General features: G+C 40.1%; 1 protein-coding gene across 4 annotated transcripts in view; it reads left to right on the top strand.

The window, feature by feature from the left end:
* The first annotated feature begins 356 nt into the window (after nucleotides 1-356).
* LOC109879714 (transcription factor 4) overlaps nucleotides 357-8,195 on the top strand; it is a 351,270-nt gene continuing 343,431 nt past the window's right edge. For 2 of the 4 annotated variants that reach the window (XM_031826057.1, XM_031826058.1), the window contains exons 1-4: nucleotides 357-715; nucleotides 2,278-2,369; nucleotides 2,652-2,690; nucleotides 3,578-3,647. The gene's annotated coding sequence lies outside the window, so the exon portion shown is untranslated. The remainder of the gene's footprint in view (nucleotides 716-2,277; nucleotides 2,370-2,651; nucleotides 2,691-3,577; nucleotides 3,648-8,195) is intronic. The other 2 variants (XM_031826059.1, XM_031826060.1) reach the window with 1 other exon arrangement.

Here is an 8,195-nt window from a genome sequence, read left to right as displayed (position 1 = left end):
AAGATAATTTGACTTTCTTGTTTTTTGTTTGTCATCTGAAATGAGTTGAATTTAAATGTTTAATTTAAATAACAAAAACATTAACATAAAAAAAAGTTTTTTAAAAAGCAACAAAAAGTGAGGTTGACTATGTGATTAGGAAAGATGAGCAACAACCAGAAAATGCACCCATCTCTCTGTCAAATACAGTAATCACATTTCAGAACCAAACAGATTTTTATAAACTTGTACAACTAAATATAAATGACTATTATAGACTGAACAGTTATTCTCCTCCTTTACAACATTTCTCATCAGCACCAGGTCGACGTCACCGAACTTTAGAGGATGACGTGGGGTTCCCGGATGTGGACAGAACGCGCGACGGTGATGCACGCGCCTGTGTGACACACGCGACACCGCTGAGCCAGGCTAGACCAGAGCAATGGAAAGTAGCCAGCTAGCATGGTAGATAACTGCATTGAATCTGAAAACAAGCTAAACTGTCCAAGTTTAAGGCACCCACCTGGATGTACAACTACGTTTGGCTGCAAGTTGACCCTAACTGGAAAGCCTAATAGTGTTTCAAAACAAATGTAGCCGCAAACATCGTTTTCGGATAAAGATTTTGGCTAGCCCTTGGTAGCGCAGGCAGTCGGCAGTTTTGCTTAGTTATACACTGAGAGCAAGTAAAAGAGATACACTTGTGTGGATTACGTAAACATATCAAACCAAGGTAATTTTTAAATATTTATTTTTATATCGGTGCAACTTCTTTACTACAAGAACAATTTCCGACATGCCGGATTTGCAACTGCATGAAACTATTTGTCTGCCAAGTTAGAATCGTTTCCCTTCTGTGTCTGTCTGCTTCTGTGCTTTTCTCCCGCATCGCAAGGTTGACAGACTGACAGCCCGTCTCCGCTAAAACTTTTCTGTTGGCCGCAGACAAAGACATCAATATGGATTGATCAATCAAACACGCCACGCATAGTTGGGAAGGTTCGCAGTTGTCATTTCCAAAGAGTAATGTCCTTATATCCAGCCTTTTCCCCCAAGCCCTCAAAACAGGCACGCTTCATCACGTTATTGCACGGTAAAAGTTAGCCAGTGTAGGTTAGCTGTGCTAGCCCCCCTAGCTCTGAAAACAGGCTTACAAGGGTAGGTAGCATCATTACGTAACGTCAAAATATTTCAACCTGCACATTTGATCTCCTGTGATAGAATAGCACACTTTTGTCTTGATGCCAAAATACAACTATAGCCTAGTTATATTTCCATACATTGTATCAATAACATTGTCTGTCTTGTCATCATCATCATTGAAGAAAGACTAGGTTTACCAGCTATGCTGCAGACCTCACCCCATGATTATAAATTGAACGAGTGTATTTGGGCGTTGTTATCTTGTAATAACAATATTGAAATGTAAAAAAAAAAAATCTATCATATAGCCAACTATCGATTTCGAAATACATTTTTGTTTTCATATCGACCCAATATCATCGTTTATGTGCCATGAATTTGGATGGTTTGAGATGTTGACAAACAGACAGACATTCACACACCCGCGCGCACCTTCCTGTTGACACTGGGCACTCCAACACAATTATATCTGCGTTCTGAACCAATCAATCAATCATTTACAATTAAAACATATTTTTCAATGTCAACAACGTTTATCAATTTTCCTCCTCGTAAATGTACATTTCACCCCACCAATTGCTGTCAGCAAAAGTGCAAGGAATCGATATATTAAAAGGTAGCTAGGTGGCTGTAGAAACCAACGTTATTACTATTCTGTGGCACACACATGGGGCTCAAACTCGGATGCTGGAAATGAATAAAAGTCCTGTCAATGATCACGTTCCATTTACAAACTGATCTTTATAAACGTCCAGACCTACTTTCACTGCGTGTGTTGACCATTTTTATGAAGTCCGCTTTATTGACATTTTTTTCCGCTGTCTTTATAGCGTTTGTGTATTTATTGTATATGCAACGGGATTGTCACTTCTTGATCTCTGGCTAAACTGCCATTAGCACAGCTCGACCTGGATTTGGGGAAACATTCCCATTCCTATGCTGATTTTTCTTCCTGTTTGATTCATACATTTTATCCTAAACCTCCTGTTGCACAAGGATGCGCTGAGAGAGAATAGGTTTAAATGCAAAGTGGAATCTTGCGCGACTCGGCTCCCGGTCGTCTGGATTTTGAGGAAGATCTAATAGTCGGTCCCCCTCCCATCCGTGCGAGAACTGGCGTCCTCTGACCGCAATTTGTTTCCATGTTTTTAGGTTTGTGTGATTTTGCTAAAATGCATCACCAACAGCGAATGGCTGCCATAGGGACAGACAAAGAACTAAGCGACTTATTGGATTTCAGTGCGGTAAGCAATTGTTATAATATTGCAATGACCACAACCACGGCACCGACCTACCGGCGACTGTTTAAATGTTTATTTTGTACGGTATAGATAGACTAATGTTTTTGTTATTCATTGTGATGTATTTATTTAAAAGTGTTTTTTTCCTTCTCTGTACGTCTTTTAACTCAACGTAAAACATATGATTTAAGCAAGTTATAGTATCCTAATTGTGTTTTCTATTTTTTTCCCAAAACATGTGCAGAGAAATATGATATTGCATTAGTAATTTTGTTGTTTCTATAGATGCGAAACAGCGATTTGAAAATGTTCCCAACATCAATGGTAGTATATCCCATTTTAAGTATTTTTTTCTTGTTTCATTCTGTCCTAGAATATACATTTTTTAAATAAGTTTTAAATTCCTGTCTTTTTGTGATGCATAATTCTAGTGACAGGTCTCCGTCAGTAGATCAATCCCAGTAACATAACTGCATGCGGGAGTAGCCCATGATTCTATATCAGCTTTAATATGTAAGTCGTTACTTGTACAATGTTGATGTTTTTATTTCATGTTATGAATAACGGATAATTGACTTTATTCCGACCCGTTCTAGTCGTGGCAGATATTTGTCCTTTATAACGTTCTATGTTCGGAAGTTGGGACAGGAAACGTGCCCCACGGCCATGTTTCTTGAACCAATAACGATCGCTACTTTTAGTCAACTTCTAGCTGTTTGTGAAAATAAATAAATAAATAAATCACTTTTATGTATCAGAAATACATTTGATATTTCCTAATCCAGACATTTTTTTTTTCTTCCCGTCAGTGTATTTACAGCGAGGTAGACATTATTAATAATTACAGTTTTCATATTGCTGTTATTTCTGGGGAGGACACTATAATTCTAAGGATGCAGTAGAATTAGAAGACACTACTATTGGTCAATATAGAATTAGAAGACACTACTATTGGTCAATATGGATGACCATCTGCAGCACAGATCAGGGAAAGGTGTTCAGCACTCAGTTGAAGTTGGCTTGGGGTTCCCATCATAGACCACAATTATACTTATTGTGTAGCATAAGGCTATTATAATAGTTATTTCAAACCGTGATTATTACGATTTGACAACAAAAAAAACCCACTACATTCCCTATTTATTGATATATTTAAGATTGAACTTTTAAGCAATAAGGTCTATTGTAAAACACTGTTTCCTTTCTTTCAGATGTTCTCTCCTCCTGTTAGCGGTAGAAACAGACCAACCTCCCTGGGAAGTGGACATTTTGCAGGCTCAAGTATGTCAATCTCAGCTCATTTAAAGAACACAATTATAGCTGTGGATATTGCATATGGTGTTTGAACATGTTACTATCATTTTTTGAGCTTCACTGTGTAAACATATATTTTGTTTTCCTCATACAAGGACAAATTATATTATTACAGATTATTTTTTTTAGCTTTGTTTATCAGCTATTTAAGAATATAAGGGTCTCGTTGTACATTTGTATTTACATTCAACTAGGCAAGTCAGTTAAGAACAAATTCTTATTTACAATGACGGCCCTAGGAACAGTGGATTAACTGCCTTGTTCAGGGGGGCAGAATGACAGATTGTCAGCTCAGGGATTCGATCCAGCCACCTTTCAGTTACTGGCCCAATTCCCTAACCTTACCGCTCCAAAACATACATCATATACATTATTATTGATAACCCTTTAAGTTGTGAATGATAGTAGTGGGTTTACATGTGATTTCTCTGGGATCACTGGGCCTCCCACTCAGTACATAGCTGAGGAGGCCTGATGTGTCTTTAAACAGCAGGCATCGTTCCTCTTTGGGTCGTAACAGCAGGCCTTATTGAAGACTCAGGCATTGTTCCTCTTTGGGTCGTAACAGCAGGCCTTAGTGAAGACTCAGGCATCGTTCCTCTTTGGGTCGTAACAGCAGGCCTTAGTGAAGACTCAGGCATCGTTCCTCTTTGGGTCGTAACAGCAGGTGTATAGCGTGTCAGTACCAGAGAGATGTTGAATGAAGTTACACCTCCGTCATATTTCTGTGGGGTTTTGAAAGGCAGCGACGATGCGTTTGAGCTGTTGTTTTTTTGTAGGGTTTGTTAAAGTGTCTTGTCTGTAGCACAGGAGCAGCAGTAGGGGTTTAAAATGTATGGGCGAGCCTTTTGGATTGTCATTTCCTCCATGTGGATGCGTAGAACCGGTTTTGGGTTTAGTAACAGCAGGTGTAGGGTGTTACACTACGCCCAGTCCAATCTAGTACAGGTTTAAAGTGAATGAACTGTAAAGACGGAATTCAACATGACATTTTATTCAATGGTTTTGAGGGGAACGGACTCGTCTCCGAGGGGAGATCCTCGGAGCCAGATGATGTGGTTGTTGCTAGCCCCGTGCGGGGCTGCTGGCATTGGGGTGGGGGGGTATTCCAATGACTGGTTCTTAAAGTTATTATATATAACTGGTGGTGGGGAAGTGGATAGTTGTCAAACTGTTGCCCCCCCCAAAAAAAACAGGAAGTGAGAGAACAAGGGTAAGTTCACATATAAATACATCCCCCTCATTGGTTGAGAAAGAGGAAGGTGATGCTTGCAACATTGAACCCATTGGTTAAACAGGCCCGCGTGAGGAATGTGCATTATTACACCGCGCTCGTAGGTCATAGGGTAAATAGATGAATGACATTCCACACAGGGCTAATAGGAAACAGGACGTTGTGCTGATGATGAGGGGGTTTCGTTTTGTATTCATTCCCACAATGCCCCTAAGAATAGGAAACATTAGTGAATTGTGTTCTGCTCACTGGATGAAGATTAACAAGCATTAAGACCAAGAGAGACGATGAAGAATTGTGTTTACGCTGTTGTCGTTTGTAGGCCTTTGTGGCAGGCAGTTCACTCTTTTGTCTCTGTAGCACATTAGCAGAAATGTTGGTGTTTTGGAATAGACATTGCATTAGAATCTGCCTCTGTAGGTCGGCTATATCTCTGTAGGTAGGATATATCTCTGTAGGTAGGCTATATCTCTGTAGGTAGGCTATATCTTTGTAGGTAGGCTATATCTCTGTAGGTAGGCTATATCTCTGTAGGTAGGCTATATCTCTGTAGGTAGGCTATATCTCTGTAGGTAGGCTATATCTCTATATATTTAGGCTATATCTCTGTAGGTAGGCTATATCTCTGTAGGTAGACTATATCTCTTTATAGGTAGGCTATATCTCTATATAGGTAGGCTATATCTCTATATAGGTAGGCTATATCTCTGTAGGTAGGCAATATCTCTATATAGGTAGGCTATATCTCTGTAGGTAGGCTATATCTCTCTAGGTAGGCTATATCTCTATATAGGTAGGCTATATCTCTGTAGGTAGGCCATATCTCTGTAGGTCGGCTAAATCTCTGTAGGTAGGCTATATCTCTATATAGGTAGGCTATATCTCTGTAGGTAGGCTATATCTCTATATAGGTAGGCTATATCTCTATATAGGTAGGCTATATCTCTGTAGGTAGGCTATATCTCTGTAGGTAGGCTATATCTCTATATAGGTAGGCTATATCTCTTTGTCGGTAGGCTATATCTCTCTGTCGGTATGCTATATATCTCTGTCGGTAGGCTATATCTTTTTGTCAGTAGACTATATATCTCTGTAGGTAGGCTATATATCTCTTTGTCGGTAGGCTATATATCTCTGTCGGTAGGCTATATATCTCTGTCGGTAGGCTATATATCTCTGTCGGGAGACTATATATCTCTGTAGGTAGGCTTTATATCTCTTTGTCGGTAGGCTATATATCTCTGTCGGTAGGCTATATATCTCTGTCGGTAGACTATATATCTCTGTAGGTAGGCTATATATCTCTGTCGGTAGACTATATATCTCTGTAGGTAGGCTATCGCTGTCGGTAGGCTATATATCTCTGTCGGTAGACTATATATCTCTGTAGGTAGGCTATCGCTGTCGGTAGGCTATATATCTCTGTCGGTAGACTATATATCTCTGTAGGTAGGCTATATATCTCTATCGGTAGGCTATATATCTCTGTCGGTAGACTATATATCTCTGTAGGTAGGCTATATATCTCTATCGGTAGGCTATATATCTCTGTCGGTAGGCTATATATCTCTGTCGGTAGGCTATATATCTCTGTCGGTAGGCTATATCTCTCTGTCGGTAGGCTATATATCTCTGTCGGTAGGGTATATATCTCTGTCGGTAGGCTATATATCTCTGTTGGTAGGCTATATATCTCTGTCGGTAGGCTATATATCTCTGTCGGTAGGCTATATCTCTCTGTTGGTAGGCTATATATCTCTGTCGGTAGGGTATATATCTCTGTCGGTAGGCTATTTAATGTGGCTTTGCAATATCATATTTCCATGCACCACTATATCAACATTTGATTTGCTAAACAAACACACATCGTACCAGTGGACATTATGATGTGTTTTAATCTATGGGATGTGTCTAAAGGAAGGCCTATATATAAACGACAATAAACCGTTTGTTTACCTTTTCAAATGATTCTGGCATGGACAAGCACTTTGTCCTGATTGGTTGTGTTTTGGGAGATGTTGAATGAGTTAAATGTCTTTTTAGACCGTGTTGCTGATACACTGCTTCCTGTCTCTAATTAGTCCTGAGTGGTGTGTGCATGTGTGTGTGTGTGTGTGTGTGTGTGTGTGTGTGTTTGTGTGGATGACAAGCCTAATGCCAATGTATAGGCCTAGTCTACCATATTGAACAGGGATCATAGCCGTTAGGTCGAATTCTTCTTGAGCATATGGTCGCGGGGCCATATAATGAATATATATAATACACATTATTACAAATCATTTGTAGTCTCCAAATTGACAGCAAGAAACAGATATAATCAATAAATAAATGGACTTAAACGTTAATCATTTTAAACATTGTTTACAGTTGTATACGATCACGCGTCTCTATTATGCGTGGGAATAATTGGGAATATATTTTTTTCAATTAAAATCACTTGGAGATGATTTCCTGGTGTTTTTTTTTACAGTCTTTTATGTCCAACAATTAAAATTAAAATTTAATTAATTAATTAACTCGGGGGGCCAAATAGCTTGTCGTCGCTAGGGAAAATATTTCATATTATAGGGATCATCCTAAAATATAATGACCTATAATTCATTACCTTGGATACCTCACTGTGGTTTCAACATCTCAACTGCTTATATTTTTTTAACTTGGCAAGTCAGTTTAGAACAAACTCTTATTTTCAATGACGGCCTAGGAACAGTGGGTTAACTGCCTTGTTCAGGGGCAGAACAACAGATTTTTACCTTGTCAGCTCGGGGGATTTGATCTAGGAACCTTTTGGTTACTGGTCCAACGCTCCAACCACTAGGCTACCTTGCCACCTCTACACTCTAACCACTAGGCTACCTGCCTCCTCTACACTCTAACCACTAGGCTACCTTGCCGCCTCTACACTCTAACCACTAGGCTACCTTGCCACCTCTACACTCTAACCACTAGGCTACCTGCCACCTCTACACTCTAACCACTAGGCTACCTGCTGCCTCTACACTCTAACCACTAGGCTACCTGCCGCCTCTACACTCTAACCACTAGGCTACCTTGCCACCTCTACACTCTAACCACTAGGCTACCTGCCGCCTCTACACTCTAACCACTAGGCTACCTGCCACCTCTACACTCTAACCACTAGGCTACCTGCCACTACTACGCTCTAACCACTAGGCTACCTGCCGCCTCTACACTCTAACCACTAGGCTACCTGCTGCCTCTACACTCTAACCACTAGGCTACCCTGCCGCCTCTACACTCTAACCACTAGGCTACCTGCC

This window comes from Oncorhynchus kisutch, linkage group LG6 (genome assembly GCF_002021735.2).
Source record: "Oncorhynchus kisutch isolate 150728-3 linkage group LG6, Okis_V2, whole genome shotgun sequence".
NCBI classification, from domain to species: Eukaryota; Metazoa; Chordata; class Actinopteri; order Salmoniformes; family Salmonidae; genus Oncorhynchus; species Oncorhynchus kisutch.
The sequence above is the reverse complement of the archived record's forward strand: the minus strand, read 5'-3'. Positions and strand labels throughout refer to the sequence as shown.